Source organism: Muntiacus reevesi, chromosome 15 (genome assembly GCF_963930625.1).
Source record: "Muntiacus reevesi chromosome 15, mMunRee1.1, whole genome shotgun sequence".
Taxonomy (NCBI): domain Eukaryota; kingdom Metazoa; phylum Chordata; class Mammalia; order Artiodactyla; family Cervidae; genus Muntiacus; species Muntiacus reevesi.
The window spans coordinates 21,947,898-21,964,945 of NC_089263.1; the positions used below are offsets into that span (position 1 = coordinate 21,947,898).

The 17,048-nt window shown below is 40.9% G+C and overlaps 1 non-coding gene across 1 annotated transcript; it reads left to right on the plus strand.

Annotated features, from left to right (window-relative positions):
* The first annotated feature begins 16,661 nt into the window (after window positions 1-16,661).
* On the plus strand, window positions 16,662-16,768 carry LOC136147731 (U6 spliceosomal RNA). Its single transcript, XR_010659377.1, has one exon. It is a non-coding gene; the product is annotated as a U6 spliceosomal RNA (small nuclear RNA).
* Window positions 16,769-17,048: the final 280 nt, after the last annotated feature.

Sequence of the window (17,048 nt, forward strand, 5' to 3'; positions counted from 1 at the left end):
GTCATTTCCCTTGCTCTTCCCAAACACTGATGGCAATGACCACAGTAGTGCATCCAGAGGAAAATCTGCCCTAGCACTGAAAACCAAGGAAGAATGGCACGCGTCTACAAGTCCTCAAGGGAGTCCAGGTGTCCACTGCCTGTGGGGCCGGGCTGAAGGACCACTCCACATTATCTCTTGATAAAGTGGGAGTGTAGCAGAGACAGTGCTCACACCGTCAGGTGGAAAGCCTGCCTCAATGGGTATGTGCACAGGGACCATCTCACTCAGAAACAGTAACCAGAATCTAAAGGGGGTGTGTGATCAGTCACTCAGTTCTGTCTGACTCTTTTTGACCTCATGGACCGTGGCCTGCCAGGCTCCTCTGTCCATGGGATTTTCCAGGCAACAATACTGGAGTGGGTTACCATGTCCTTCTCCATCTAAAGGGAGAAGGGCAAGCAAACCATCAACAAGCAGAAGGCGGGATGTGGCAGGGCTGTCTTCACCCAGGGCAGGACATCTGGAAGGGACTTTAGGAAGACATGAGGCTAGACAGAGGACCAAGTGTGCAGACCTGGGGTTTGACTCAGAGGGGACAGGGCAGAGATGGTTTCCATGCTGAAACGTGGAGTCTTAGCTGTGGCACCACAAGGGAAGTCCCTCTCCTTTTTTTTTCTTAATGAGTAAATACATTCTCCCATTCTGTCAGCTTTCTGTTAACTTTACGGCTGTTCTTATTAATGCAGATAGCTTTAAATTTTACTTAGTCATATAAAAATAATGCCTTCTAAAGTTTTATGCTTTTGGAAGCTTAAGAAAACCTTTGCCATCTAAAGGTAAGAAAAAATTCAGATTTTTATTAATCCACTTAGAGTTGAAATTTGCATATATTGTGTGGACATAACCTTGCCAAGCTCTTCTGTCCATGGAATTGTGCAGGGAATACTGGAATTGCCAGTATTTCAGTTGCCGGTGAGTTGCCATTCCCTTCTCCAGGAGATCTTCCTGACCCGTTGCAGGCAGATTTTTTTTACCATCTGAACCACCAGGGCAACCCATATTGTGTGATAGAAACCCAAAATGATTTTCCTTCATTAAGTCATTTTCTTCCCCAAGTTTGTAGTATCTTTTACTTTTTATAAGATCAAGATTTCAAATACCCAACTTCAGCAATCTTTTATGTTTATTCCTTCTTGTTCCTGTTCAAGGGCACTTTTGGAATCCCAAGGATATAAAGATATTCATCTGTATTTCTACTAAAGTACCACCTTCTTTTGATATTTAAGTTTCTAATCCTTTTGGAGTTGATTTTTGGTTTTTGATGTAAAGTAAGGATACAACTTAATTTTTCCTCCATATAAATAAATATATTTTCCAGCTTAATTTACTGACTAGTCACTTTATCCCCCAGTGATGCTGTTATGCATCATTCATAAAATTCTATAATGTAGCAGTTAGTTTCTGAGTTCTCTATTCTATTCCACTGGGTAATTTGTTCATCCTTGTGTTACAACACAGTGTTCCAAATAATATAGCTGCACAGTAAGTCTTGACTTCTAGTCAAGCACACATGCTGCCCTTATTCTTTTTTTTTCAGATGAGTCTAGCTTTTTAGTAGCATTTTGTCAGGTTCCATGGAAAACTCTCTTAATTGGAGTTGTGTTAAATCTAGATTAGTTTATGGAAAATTGGCATCATTTTTATATAAAATCTTCCTAACCATGAGATGAGAAGGAAATGGCAACCCACTCCAGTATTCTTGCCTGGGAAATCCCATGAACAGAAGAGTCTGGAGGGCCACAGTCCATGAGGTCTCAAAGAGTCAGACATGACTGAGCAACTTCTTTATGTCTTTTAGTGAACTTTTATCATTGATATGTGCACATCCTCTACATTTGTCAGATTCATTACTAAGGATTTTATTGCTTTCATTGCTGTTTTAAGTATGTGCTATATAAATTGCATTTTCCATTTGTCATAGTCATGGTATTTAATCAGCTACATTAACTTTTCCCTAGTTATTTTCTGTTGCTCTGCCTTTCTAATGCCTTTGAAACAGGGTCTTAACCTACTCTTCTGCTTATTAATTTGTTCTTCAGTTGTACCTATTTCATTATTCACTTCAGGTATTGTGTTTGTTATCCAAAATTCTTGTATTTTTCAAGTCTGGTATCTATAATTGTTCTTATCATATAACTGCTTGTTTCTATTTCATGCTACCAAAATTTGCTGTTAAAACTAATTTCTATATTTATTTTACATTCCAGCTTTTTCTTTCTCCATAAAAACTCAACAATGTATGTTCTTTCTTGTATGGAGATTGTCTTAGATATTTTGACACTTTTCTCCCCAAGTTCCTGTTTTACTAAGGATAGCAGCTATTTTGGCAAGTCATGTGCACCCAGGGGCAAAACTCTCAGGACGGAAAGTTCGGGTGATATGCCGCAGAGAAGAGAGTCTTGGACCTCCCTGGTGAACCAGTTGTTAAAACTTGGCATTTCCAATGAAGGGGTCACAGATTCGATCCCTGATTGGGGAACTAAGATCCCACATGCTGCCAAGGATTGCCAAAAAAATAAAAGGAATCCCCAAAAGAGAAAATGGGGCAGATAGAGAAGGCATGATTAAGGAAGTCATGGAAGAACTTTTCCCTAAAATTTAGAAAATTTGTCTTGGAAAGGGCTGTCGACATTGGAGAGTTATTAGGATGTGTGTGAGGTCAGTCTTAAGCCATCTTGTAACCTGAGAGGATTCACGTATTATCTCCCTTCATGTATTTATCCTTCACAAACCAATCCCTCAAGGATGTGTCACATCCTTGTGTGTGTCTGCCCTCAGTCTTGTCTGACTGTTTTGTGACCCTATGGATTGTAACCCACCAGGCTTCCCTGTCCCTGGAATTTTCCAGGCAAGAATATTGGAGTGGGTTGCCATTTCTTCCTCGAGGGGATCTTTCTAACCCCGGAATCAAAACTGCATCTCTTGCATCTCCTACATTGGCAGGGGGAGTCTTTGTGAACTGCAAAGTTAAAGACTCAGATATGGGAAGGATGTGGTAAGGAAATAAACAATAAAACAGAAAAATATTTTTATTTAAATGTTTATGTATTGCCAATATGTATGAGATTTAACACATTTATTCAAATGTTAGAAGTAACATTACTGGCACATAGTCAGATTCTTCAGAAGAAACAGAACTAATAAAGTATGCATGTGTGATGTGTGTGTGTGTGTGTTCAATGGAACATTAATTGTATGAACATTACACAGACACTTTCATCCATAGAAATTAAGTCATGCCCTGTGTTGAAATCATGTTTCTGAAGATTATTTAACAACATAGAAAAAATTACATAACTTAAAGAAAATACAAAAGCCACATTGTGAGAAGCATGTGATATATGTGTGTGTATGTGTGTGTGTATATATATATATATATATATATATATATATATATATGTATACCATATGCTTTTACAAAGTTCATGTTGATTTCTATTGCCCAGGAAAAAGTACCAAATGTAATACATCAGTGTTCTATTCAGTCGCTCAGTCGTGTTTGACTCTTTGTGACCCCATGAACTGCAGCACGCCAGGCCTCCCTGTCTATCACTAACTCTTGGAGTTTACTCAAACTCATGCCCATCGAGTCGGTGATGCCATCCAGCCATCTCATCCTCTGTCATCCCCTTCTCCTCCTGCCCCCAATCCCTCCCAGCATCAGGGTCTTTTCCAGTGAGTCAACTCTTCGCATGAGGTGGCCAAAGTACTGGAGTTTTAGCTTCAGCATCAGTCCTTCCAATGAACACCCAGGACTGATCCCCTTTAGAATGGACTGGTTAGATCTCCTTGCAGTCCAAGGGACTCTCAAGAGTCTTCTCCAACACCACAATTCTTTGGTGCTCAGCTTTCTTCACAGTCCAACTCTCACATCCATACATGACCACTGGAAAAACAATAGCCTTGACTAGACGGACGTTTCTTGGCTAAGTAATGTCTCTGCTTTTTAATATGCTGTCTAGGTTGGTCATAACTTTCCTTCCAAGGAGTAAGTGTCTTTTAATTTCATGGCTGCAGTCACCATCTGCAGTGATTTTGGAGCCCCCAAAAATAAAGTCTGACACTGTTTCCACTGTCTCCCCATCTATTTCCCATGAAGTGATGGGACCAGATGCCATGATCTTAGTTTTCTGAATGTTGAGCGTTAAAGCCAACTTTTTCACTCTCCTCTTTCACTTTCATCGAGAGGCTTCTTAGTTCCTCTTCATTTTCTGCCATAAGGGTGGTGTCATCTGCATATCTGAGGTTATTGATATTTCTCCCAGAAATCTTGATTCCAGCTTGTGCTTCTTCCAGCCCAGCATTTCTCATGATGTACTCTTCATATAAGTTAAACAAGCAGGGTGACAATATACAGCCTTGGCGTACTCCTTGTCCTATTTGGAACCAGTCTGTTGTTCCATGTCCAGTTCTAGCTGTTGCTTCCTGACCTGCATACAGGTTTCTCTGGAGGCAGGTCAGGTGGTCTGGTATTCCCATCTCTTTCAGAATTTTCCACAGTTTATTGTGATCCACATAGTCGAAGGCTTTGGCATAGTCAATAAAGCAGAAATAGATTTTTTTTCTGGAACTCTCTTGCTTTTTCAAAGATCCAGCAGATGTTGGCAATTTGATCTCTGGTTCCTCTGCCTTTTCTAAAACCAGCTTGAATGTCTGGAAGTTCACGGTTCATGTATTGCTGAAGCCTGACTTGGAGAATTTTGAGCATTACTTTACTAGCGTGTGAGATGAGTGCATTTGTGTGGTAGTTTGAGGATTCTTTGGGATTGCCTTTCTCAGGGACTGGAATGAAAACGAACCTTTTCCAGTTCTGAGGCCACTGCTGAGTTTTCCAAATTTGCTGGCATATTGAGTGCAGCGTTTTAACAGCATCATCTTTCAGGATTTGAAATAGCTCAACTGAAATTCTATCACCTCCATTAGCTGTTCATAGTGATGCTTTCTAAGGCCCACTTGACTTCACATTCCAGGATGTCTGGCTCTAGGTGAGTGATCACACCATTGTGATTATCTGTGTTGTGAAGATCTTTTCTATACAGTTCTTCTGTGTATTCTTGCCACCTCTTCTTAATATCTTCTGCTTCTGTTAGGTCCATACCATTTCTGTCCTTTATCGAACCCATCTTTGCCTGAAATGTTCCCTTGATATCTCTAATTTTCTTGAAGAGATCTCTAGTCTTTCCCATTCTGTTGTTTTCCTCTATTTCTTTGCACTGATTGCTGAGGAAGGCTTTCTTACCTCTCCTAGCTATTCTTTGGAACTCTGCATCAAATGGGAATATCTTTCCTCTTCTCCTTTGCTTTTCGCTTCTCTTCTTTTCTCAGCTATTTGTAAGGCCTCCTCAGACAACCATTTTGCCTTTTAGCATTTCTTTTCCATGGGGATGGTCTTGATCCCTGTCTCCTGTACAATGTCACCAACCTCCGTCCATAGTTCATCTGGCTCTCTGTCTATCAGATCTAGTACCTTAAATCTATTTCTCACTTCCACTGTATGATGCTGTAAAGAGCAATATTGCATAGGAACCTGGAATGTTAGGTTCATGAATCAAGGCAAATTGGAAGTGGTCAAATAGGAGACGGCAAGAGTGAAAGTTGACATTCTAGGAATCAGTGAACTAAAATGGACTGGAATGGGTGAATTTAACTCAGATGACCATTATATCTACTACTGTGGGCAGGAATCTCTTAGAAGAAATGGAGTAGCTATCATGGTCAACAAAAGAGTCTGAAATGCAGTACTTGGATGCAATCTCAAAAATGACAGAATGATCTCTGTTCATTTCCAAGGCAAACCATTCAATATCACGGTAATCCAAGTCTATGCCCCAACCAGTAATGCTGAAGAAACTGAAGGTGAACAGTTCTATGAAGACCTACAAGACCTTTTAGAACTAATACCCAAAAAACATGTCCTTTTCATTATAGGGGACTGGAATGCAAAAGTAGGAAGTCAAGAAACAACTGGAGTAACAGGCAAATTTGGCCTTGGAGTACGGAATGAAGCAGGGCAAAGGCTAATAGAGTTTTGCCAAGAGAATGCACTGGTCATAGCAAACACCTTCTTCTAACAACACAAGAGAAGACTCTACACATGCACGTCACCAGATGGTCAACACCAAAATCAGATTGATTATATTCTTTGCAGCCAAAGATGGAGAAGCTCTATATAGTCAGCAGAAATAAGACCGGGAGCTGACTGTGGCTCAGATCATGAACTCCTTATTGCCAAATTCAGACTTAAACTGAAGAAAGTAGGGAAAACCACTAGACCATTCAGGTAAGACCTAAATCAAATCCCTTAAGACATCAGTGTTAGTAGAGGTCAATTACGGATAGTGGGAGAGCTTCCCTGGTGGTTCAGTGTTAAAGACTATCCCTGCCAATGCACAAGACATGGCTTTGATCCCTAGGTTAGTAAGATCCCCTGGAGGAGGAAATGGAAACCTACTCCAATATTCTTGCCTGGAGAATCCCATGGACAGAGGAGCCTGACAGGATACAGCCCGTGGGGTCAGAGTCAGACACAACTGAGCATGCTTGCATGCATGGGCAATGGGGTTAAGGATTCATCTTTTCTTCTTACTATTTTGTTTTCCACATAGCCTCCTATGCAAATATTCTACTCTAATAATGATTAGAAAATGTTATTTTTAAAAGGGGATCATCTGGTTTGATCACATTTCTGGCAGATGGTCTGCCAACCTGAACACTTCCCGGTGTGCAAGGGTTTCAACATTCCCCATATTATCAATTCCACAGTGTGATGATTATAGTAATTAGAAAATGTGCCTTATATGGAGTGAAAGTTTGTCTCTTTGTTAATTCTATCCATTGGTCAGAAGTGCATCTTCACTTCCATATGGCAAGTTCTCAGATATTTGAAGATGAATGTCATGTCTGTTTTTTTCTGGTTAAATCTCCATAGTTTCTTTAACCATCCCTAGTAGAGACAGTGTCTAGTTCATTGGTTTTTCAGTTGCATAATTAATTACATATTGGATAAGAAAAGCTTAATTATTAGAGTCAGTTCTGCTTTGCCGAAAAAGGAAACACCAAGCCTGCCTGTGGCCATTTCTCCAAGCCTCAACCTGATCTTTATTGTACTCTTTTGTAACAGAATAACAAATAACCTTATTTTAGAGTGCATCTGGAGGCAACAGGCTCTCACTCTGGATCCCTTTCTTCTCCCTTACCCAGCCAGGTCTCAACCTCCTCCTCACTATCAGAATAGAATGCAGGGACTTTCCTCATAGTTCAGTGGTTAAGAATCCACTTTCCAACGCAGGGGATGCAGGTTCAATCCCTGGCTTGGGAACGAAGATCCCATATGCTGCAGAGCAACTAACCCTCCACAAAAAGAGCCTGCATGCCTCAATGAAAACCAAACACAGACAAATAAGTAAATGTTTTACAAAAAACTTGTTAAAACATGAAGCACAGTGCCTTTGTCCTAGTCCAGGCTGAGTTGCAAGGTGTCTACTCTTGATCTGCTCTTCTTTTTATATCATTTATTGTTTAGTCACTAAGTCGTGTCTGACTCTTTGCGGCCCCATGGACTAGAGACCACTAGGCTCCTCTGTCCTTGGAATTTTCCAGTCAAGAATACTGGAGTGGGTTCCCATTTCCTCCTCCAGGGGGTCTTCTTAACCCAGGGATTGAACCCATGTCTTCCGCATCTCCTGCATTGGCAGGTGGGTTCTTTAGCACTGAGCCACTTGGGAAGCCTTTGTAGGGGTGGGGAGGAGGATAAATAGAAAACAATCAGCACAATGTGTTCTTTGCTGAGATGCATAGAGGAGGTAAAAGGTTCCTCTAGGGCTTCACTTGACTTTTGTTAGAAAATAATAGGTATCTGATGGCTCCCTCCCAAGCGTAATCTAATTGGAGCACCTACGAAGAGTCCCAAAGCCTCAATTGTGTGAAGGGCAGCTGGGGCTTAATGGTGAGCTAGGTCATCATTCTTCCCCACCGAGGCGCCTTCAGGCAGGCTGCCTGGGAGGTCATATTACATTAGCACCCTTCTGGAGCAGAGCTGGAACACTGTAAAAGCCAGCTGCCTCTCAGCCACGTGGAGAACAAAGATCTCTGGGCAGTGTTTCATGGGGCAGTGTTGCCATGAGCCACATTTCCCACAGAGGTTAAAACTCCTATAAGGTTTTTTTATGCCTGTGTTGGTGTATCTCACCTGTCAGCACAACTTTCATATCTCCAACCTCAGCCACCTTAAGGACAAAGGGAGAAACAGTTATGCTTTGGATCAAGCATGGGGTTTCCCAGGTGGCTCTAGTGGTTTCCCAGGTTTCCCTAGTGGTAAAGAACTCACCTGCCAATGCAGGAGACAAAAGAGATGTGGGTTTGATCCTTGGGTCAGGAAGATCCCCTGGAGTAGGGAATGGCAACCCACTCCAGCATTCTTGCCTGGAGAATCCCATGGACAGAGGAGCCTGGTGGGCTACAGTCGTTAGGGTCGCAAAGAGTTGAACACGACTGAAGTGACTTAACATGCATGTACCCAAGTTTCTGAAATTCCAGCTGTGTCATAGACAGATCTCATAACTCAGGGAGGGTGCTATTTCCATCTTGGGTGTGTACAATCCCAAAGATGACAGACACTGATATTTAAACAAATCTCCTATTCTTGGTGTCCTTATATATTTTATGATAATTCTGGTCTGGTTCATGTCATGCTCTAAAATTTCCATATTATAGAAGAGATTTTACAGAGACAGATCTGCAGTGGAACATTGTATTTATTTTATTCCGGGTTGGTAATGTGGACTACATGCTATCAGCTCTCCAGGAAAGACCTGTGCTTGAAGGTTTCCAAATCTTTATTAGATATGAGGTTCTTCCCCAGTGTCTCAGTGGTAAAGAATCTGCCTGCAATACAAGAGGCCCCGGTTTGATCCCTGAGTCAGGAAGATTCCCTGGAAAAGGGAATGACAACCCAATCCTGTATTCTTGCCTAGAGAATTCCATGAACAGAGGAGCCTGTCATGCTGCAGTCCGTGGTTTCACACAGAGTTGGACATGACAGAGTGACTAACACTAACACTATCAGATATGAAATACAAATCCACAAATATTGCCAGCAACTGTTTGTCAAGTGACGCCCTCAATGTTCACAGCCTGGTTCCTCTCTGCCACCAAAGCCCACCCACCATACCCCTTCGGTAGATATTTCTCATTGTGCATCCTGTGTCTGTACTTTGTTGTCTTGCATTTGAGTAAAATTATTGTGGTTAATAATCTTTGGAAACTCAGTCATCATTCAAACCTGTGCCAACTGGACATCTGTTTGTTCACCAACTTTGTGATCCATTTTGTGTTCAATTCACTTCCAACTGTAGCCAATTTTTTCCCCACTTTGAGTTTTTTTTCAAATATTGTCAAATATTTCCCTTTATCTTTTACTTTTCTCTTCTAAGCATGTATCTAAACCTTTGGTTAAATGGTATTAGATTTACCATTGGTTCTGACCCATTTCTACTTCATACTTCCATTTATTTCCCTGCCCATTCTTATTTTGTTTTTGCTTTTTAAAATTTCCCTTTTTTCCCCTACAATTAATTTGTATTCTCATACTGTACAGCAAAGTGAATCAGCTGCATGAATAAACATATCCTCTCTTTTTTGGATTTCCTTCCCTTTTAGGTCACCACAGAGCATTGAATTGAGTTTCCTGTGCTATACGCAGGTTGTCATTTAGTTATCTATTCTACACATAGTATCAGTAGTATATATATGTCAATCCCAATCTCCCAATTCATTCCACCCTCTTTCTCTGTTTTCTACATCTGTTTTTCTATCTCTGCTTTGCAAATAAGATCATCTATACCATTTTTCTAGATTCCATGTACATGTGTTAATATGTTTGTCTCTATTTTTTTAAGAGAAATTTCATCAGAATTTTCCATCTGATAGGTTTTTTTGTGTGTTTTCAGTCTCCACTGCCTCTCTCTGTCTCTATCTCCCTTAAATTTTACTCAGCTCTCTATTATGGATTTGTAATCTTTCTTATTATTAAATGTGTCTCATATGCCATATTATTACATCACTTTGTTAGACTACCTTCATGAGAAGGTCAGCCTGTCACCCCCTCCAATTCCAGTCATCACTCAAGTCATGTCTTAGCATGAGAAGATCTTTTGCCCATTGCTAACACTTGCTGCACTTAGAGGGCATGTGCCATATACTAACAGTAAAATTCTAGATAAAAGAGATTTCTTTAGCCAAGAGTGCAATCTTGCATTCAACACTACCTCATATGACAATTATAGCTCCAAGACTGCCCTTGCCCTCTGTGAGGCAGTCATTTCGGATAAGTTTTCTTTGGAGAGAGAAGATTCAGGAAGAGAGAACCTTTGGAAATTGCAAACAATTTTTCACCCCTTCAAGAGTAATTTCTTGAGGGTTTGTTTTTTTTTTTTAACCACCTTCTGTGAGCTTTCTTGATTCCTCCTTCCCTTTTCCAGTCTGCAAACATTTAAGCAAGTTTCCTTATACAGTTAAAAGCTTGGCTCCTGGAACAACAGGGCAGGTTCCTGTCTTTCTAAGACTTAAGTCCACCTGACTGCCTTGGCTCAGTTAGATCTAATCCAAAGAACTTTTTTGTTGCCCAAAGGTCTGTTAGGGGAGTGTGTAATTTCCTTAGTTCTGTCTCGTTGAAGCAAAAATTTGAAATGGTGGACCAGTGTTGCAGCTTGGTTACAGCTCATTTTAAACAGTGGACCGATGTTACAGCTCTGTTACAGTTCAGTTTTATTTTGCAAGCGAAGGAAAATACATCCTTGAGGCCTGAGGGCAGGCTGACTCCAAAGAAGAGAGCAGCTCAACTTTGGCTCCTCTTTTTATGTGTTGTTTTCTCCTCCCACTGAACCTGCCCTATATGAATTGGGCTAGCAAGGAGGACTGTTTGTTTCACCTGAGGTTCTCACTCCGGTCCTCAGACCTTTCTTTTTTTTATTTTCACAGGCTTTTTCCTTTCTTTGTCTTTTAGTCACGGCTATTCTGGGCTCCTTTTTCCTATTCCAACTATCTAACAGGTCCAAATCCTGAAGCTGTCTTTTTGGAGGATTTGGGATGAGCACAGACACAAAGGTAGAAAGACTATAGTCTAGGTATATGAGCATCCTGTCTCCAGGGAAATGCAGGAGGAGAGAAGCTTCTGCTCACTGCTCTCCAGTCTGCCATGTGCCCCACCTTGCTGAGGAGCAAGGCTGACCCTATCTGGTTCCCTGCCTGGAGGTTTTTTTACTTCTGGACTGACTGATGATGAGATGCCCATGTCACCTCTAGATTCCAAGCTTTGTTTTGTATTCCAGTTCAGATGGACTTCCCAGTGAAGATGGTGTGCACTAGAATGGCAGGCTCAATGGCAAAAGGGTGATTTCACCCTGACCGGTGCAGAAGATGCTGTCATAAAGGTGTGTTGGTGTGTCTCACCTGCCAGATGTCAGCTCATAAGTGATATTTGCTGCTGAGAGGATAAGTCCTGTGCAGTTGTTTTTTTTTTTTTTTTTTTGAGAACTCTTTTTTAAGATCAAACTTTTCCATGTAATCTACGAAAACACAAGGAGTAGGCTGGACTACTACACAGAGCGATAAAATCCAGGTGTGGGATATTCTTTATTTTGCTCTGTCATTGAACTCTATCCAGTTATTTTGGCTCTTAAGCCTTTGATATTGCTGATACCAGAAGAGATGACCTCACTAACTTGAAATAGACTCAGTCAACCCCCTTTTTAGAGTCAGTCTGTTGGACAACCATTAGGTCATTTGGAAGATCTCAGAATTCGGATTTCGGTTATTCTCTAGTTGTGTTCTAAAAGGACTTCCTTGATAGCTTCTCTGGTAAAGAATCTGCCTGCAATGCAGGAGACCTAGGTTCAATCCTTGGGTTGGGAAGATCCCCTGGAGAATACCCACTCCAGTATTCTGGCCTGGAGAATTCCATGGGCTGTGTAGTCCATGGGATCTCAAAGGGTTGGACACGACTGAGTGTTTCATTTTCAAAACAATAGGTGTGCAGTGGTATCTTAATGTTGTTTTAACTTGCAGCCTGATGACATATGATGTGGACCATTTTTAATGCTTATTGTCATCTGTATATGGTGATGTGCCTATTCAGGTCTTTTGTCCATTTTTCAACTAAGTGGTTTCTTAAGTTGAGTTTTTAGAGTTCTTTATATATTTGGGATAAGAGGGTTTTTTTTTAATATATCAGATGAATATTTTCCAAATGTTCTCTTCTAGCCTGTAGTTTATAGTCTCATCCTCTTGACAGTGTCTTTTGCAGGGCAGAAGATTTGAATTTTAAAGAAGTTCAATTTACCAATTATTTCTTTCATGGACTATACTTTTGGGCTTGTATCTAAAAAAAAAAAAAAAAAAAAAAAGATCATAGCTATACTCCAGGTCATCTAGATTTTGTCCTTTATTATCTTAAAGGATTTTTGCAGTTCTGCATTTTACATTCTATGATCCATTTTGAATTAGTTTTTGTAAGGGATAATAAGATCTGTGTCTGAATTCTTTTTTTTTTTTGCATGTAGATGTCTAGTTGTTCAAACAGCATTTGTTGAAAAGACTACCTTTTCTTCCTTATATAGCCTTTGCTCCTTTGTAAAAAATCAGTTGACAAAATTTTTGTGGGTCTATTTCTGGGATCTCTATCTTGTTCCAATATCTTTTGATCTATGGTGTTCGATTTTGATGTGCACCCTCAGCCATGATCTCTAACGAATGGTCAGTGGCAGATAAATTGCCTCCTTGACCTAATTCCTACTTCAGTGGGTTGTTTTGATTCATTCCTGGGTGTTTAGGACTCTGGAGGTGTCTCTACCCCTTTTCCCTGAGCACCTTCCTCATTCATTACTAATCTATCCCTCTGGTTTTATGAGGCATGCACAGATGTCACCCCAGGAAGTAAGACATAAATCACCTCTGCTCTTGGGTTCTTCCTACAATCCTCTGAATTCCTTGCCAAACCCATCTGGGAGGCAGCATGTCCTTCTTCTGCCAGAGTGTTGGATTTTTATTTTTTTTGGGCAGAAACTAGATCTTATAACAGTCTGCATTCTCTTACCAAATTATTTATTTTATTTTAGAAATTTTATGTCTTCCTTCTTTAGAGCTCTTAGTCTTTTTAGCTTCAAAAGACCTCCTTTCTCTCTCAAAAGCAAATAATTAAACAAAAGACTTATATCCTGGAACTGAAAACCTTGGCTTTAAAAACTATTATTTATGAGTTTAACAAATCCATTCAGTAACTTCACTGATGTCTGTTGTTACTGTAATTCCAGGGCCTGAGATCTCTGAGACCAGTCCATGAAACAAGTTATCATGACTTTCTGACTAGTGGAGAAAAGAGAACAGTATTAAAAAGCATAAGAAAAAAAAAAGGTCTAGTTAATATCACAAAATATCCTGGGTATGCACATAGACACATGTGTGGTTTTCAAATAGGAAAATAAATAACCTTGAAGCTCAAAAGAAATGAAACACTATATGCATGTTGGTATATTTCTCACTAATCTTTAATGGAGAAGCAGTTTTGCATAGAGATGACAATAGTGTATGGGTTAAAAGAACTAGCTAGGTTCTACATCTGCTTATACCACTAACTAGTGGTATAGCTGAAAGCTAATTCTTATTTCAGTTCCCTTATCAGTTAAATACAATATTTAACAAAATATTTATCTAAATATGTAGTAGCTATTATTAACAATGGTGCTTTGGTGATTTAACTTTTCCTTCATTTGCATTTTCCAAAATGTTTAAAGGACATGAAATATTTAACCAAATGTCCTTTCCTAAATTAAAAAAAAAACAACAACTGTAAAATATAAGGCTTGTTATGAGATCTCATCATCTTCACCTCTCATATTGGCAAATGCCCCTTCTTCAAGTACCCCAAATACTTCCTAAAATTAAATAAAAGTTCTTCCTGCCTGCTAGACCTTCTTATAATGACTTTCTGCTTCTCCTTCAAATACAATCTTGAAAACTAAGCTCATCACCAGTCATCCCTCTGATACTTACTTAGTTTATTTGGTTGAACATCTATGACTCAGTAGGCTCTTTCATCTGGGTTGTACAAAAATTAGATGGCTCCACCCAAAAATCTCTCAAAAAGTTCATAGTCTAGGGGGAAAGGAAGATGTAAATAAGTGCTGGACTAGGTGCTGGACTATGCGATAGGTGTTCCAAATATTTGGTTGTTCATTCAGGTTTTTCTGTAAGATGTTATGGAAGTTCTGACCCGCACAGAAGTGCACAGCTGTTCCCTGGTCTTTTCAGGGATTCTCCCTCCTGCCAGCCACTTGAGCATCATTTAGCTTCGGTTTCTCCTATTCCTCTCCCCTCATATCCAGGTAAACCAAGGCTTATTAATTGCAGTTTCTTGCTTTCTTTCCAGTCTCTACTGCCCTTGCTTATGCCTTTATTGTCACTTCATATCAGCCTTATGGGTTTTTTGGTTGCTGGTCTTTGCTTTCCACAATTTTACATGCATAACTAGAGTGAGCATCCAAATCACAGCCCAGGGACTGTCATCCCCGTCCAAACTGATTCACTGGCTCCCAATGTCAAGAGGATCAAAAGAATCAAATCCAAATTCTCAGCTCAGTAGTGAAGGATGGCACTAGGTTCCTGCTGACACCCCACCTCCTACATCACACACCTTTCCCCATATTCCCATGGGCCCAGCCACACCAGGTCACAGACCATCCTAGATTACCTGTGTGCCAATTGGCTAACAAGTGTTCCCAAGCAGGACCCTATAGGGCCTTCTCCCATATCTTCTGCTTTAGTTCCTCTCTAAAGTACCTGGCTTCCCAGGTGGCTCAGTGGGTAAAATAATTTGCCTGCCAGTACAGGAGATGTGAGCTCCATCCCTGGGTCAGGAAGATCCCCTGGAAGAGGAAATGGCAACCCATTCCAGTATTCTTGCCTGGGAATTCCCAAGAACAGAGTAGCCTGGTGGGCTACCCCTTGCCTGGGGTCTCAAAGAGTTAACTGAACTGAGCAGAGATAGGGAGAGGGCTGAAGTATCTAGATAATAGTATATAATTCACATTTCCAGAGTTGTTTTGCAGATGTAGAAAACCTCCCCTCTGCAACAAATAGAAGATATTAACTACTTGATACCCATAAGCACAGAGCCCCAGGCCTCCTGGAGCCTAAAGATTGATCAAGTTCACCCTTGTGACACCACCTGTTACCTCACCATCAGCCAATCAGAGAGTTGTGCACAAGCTGGTCACAAACCCTGTGACCCCCACCTGGATTTTAAAAGTAACTTGCCCAAACCCTTCCGGGAACTTGCGGCTTTTTAGGGCATGAGCAACTAGTCTCCTTGCATGGCCCTGCAGTAAACCTTTCTCTGCTCCAAACTCAGACATTTCTGTTTGTTTGGTCTCACTATGCACCAGGCACAGAAACTTGCATTAAGCCTCCTTCCCTTCCTTCCTTCTCTCTCTTTTTTTCTTCCTTCCTCTCTTTCTTTCATATAGAGCAAAAAAACATCTCAGTCTCTGGGTGGATTGAAGAGGGATTAAGAGATGAGGCAGTAGATAATTCATCTGTGAAAGAATAAAGCTAGTCAGGATAGCAATGGAGAAGGAAATGAAGCTTGGTGTGGGAGTGTCTGTTGAAGGAGAGGAGAAACTGGATCCGTGGTCACATTGAGGTGCTGATCGAAAGACAAACCTCTCCTAGGGAGGTGGGGTAAGGATGTGAGTCAGAGCACAGGTGAAAGGGTTGGGCTTTGGTAAAAAGAAAGGCATTTCCTCAAAAGATGTCTTAGTGGAGAGAGACTGGAAATATCCTTTACTTGGGGAGTGTTCACTGATAAGTGTCTTGAAATGTCATTAAAAGGCATCTGTGCTTATATTTCAGTTTTAGAGGGAACTGCATCTCCAAGGTGGCATAACAGAATAGTTGTGAACTGCCCTCAGGAACACAGAATCTCTCCACCTAAATACTGGAGTATTTTCCAACAGTCAGTAGATGGGGTGGGGGATGAGCAGTGTGTTTATGGAAAAACAGGGACTGTGAGAGATGTGGGTTTGGGTTCTGTCTCTACTATTCACCAGACAGGTAACTGTGGGCCAATGTTCTCAATCCATCAGAAACTCGGTTTTCTCACTGCAAAATGGGAACAAGAATAACTTCTGTTTATGAGGTTCTCTGAGGATTAGATAGAACGCATATCATATACCTCCCATGCAATGTTGTTCTTGTTGTTCAGTTGCTAAGTCATATCAGACTTTTTGTGACCCCATGGCCTGCAGTTTGCCAGGCTTGTCTCCAAGAGTGTGTTCAAACTCATGTCCATTGAGTCAGTGATGCCATTCAACCATCTCATCCTTTGTTGCCCCCTTTCTCCTTTTGCCTTCAATCTTCCCCAGCATCAGAGTCTTTTCCAATGAGTGATCTCTTTGCAACAGGTGGCCAAAGGATTGGAGCTTCAGCTTTAGCATCAGTGCTTCCAATAAATAGTCAGTGTTGTTTTCCTTCAGGATTGACTGGTTCGATCTCCTTGCAGTCCAAGGGACTCTCAAGAGTCTTCTTCAGCTCCACAATTCAAAAACATCAGTTTGAAAGCCCATGTAGTGCTCGCTTTGGCAGCACATATACTAAAATTGGAATGATACAGAGAAGATTAGCATGGCCTCTGTGCAAGGATGACACGCAAATTCGTGAAGCGTTCCATATTTTTAGAAGGCGAGGGCGGGATGTTTCAAGAGAACAGCATCGAAACATGTATATTATCTAGGGTGAAACAGATCACCAAACCAGGTTGGATGCATGAGACAAGTGCTCGGACCTGGTGCACTGGGAAGACCCAGAGGGATCAGGTAGAGAGGGAGGTGGGAGGGGGGATCGGGATGTGGAATACATGTAAATCCATGGCTAATTCATGTGAATGTATGACAAAAACCACTACAATATTATAAAGTAATTAGCCCCCAACTAATAAAAATAAATGAAAAAAAAAA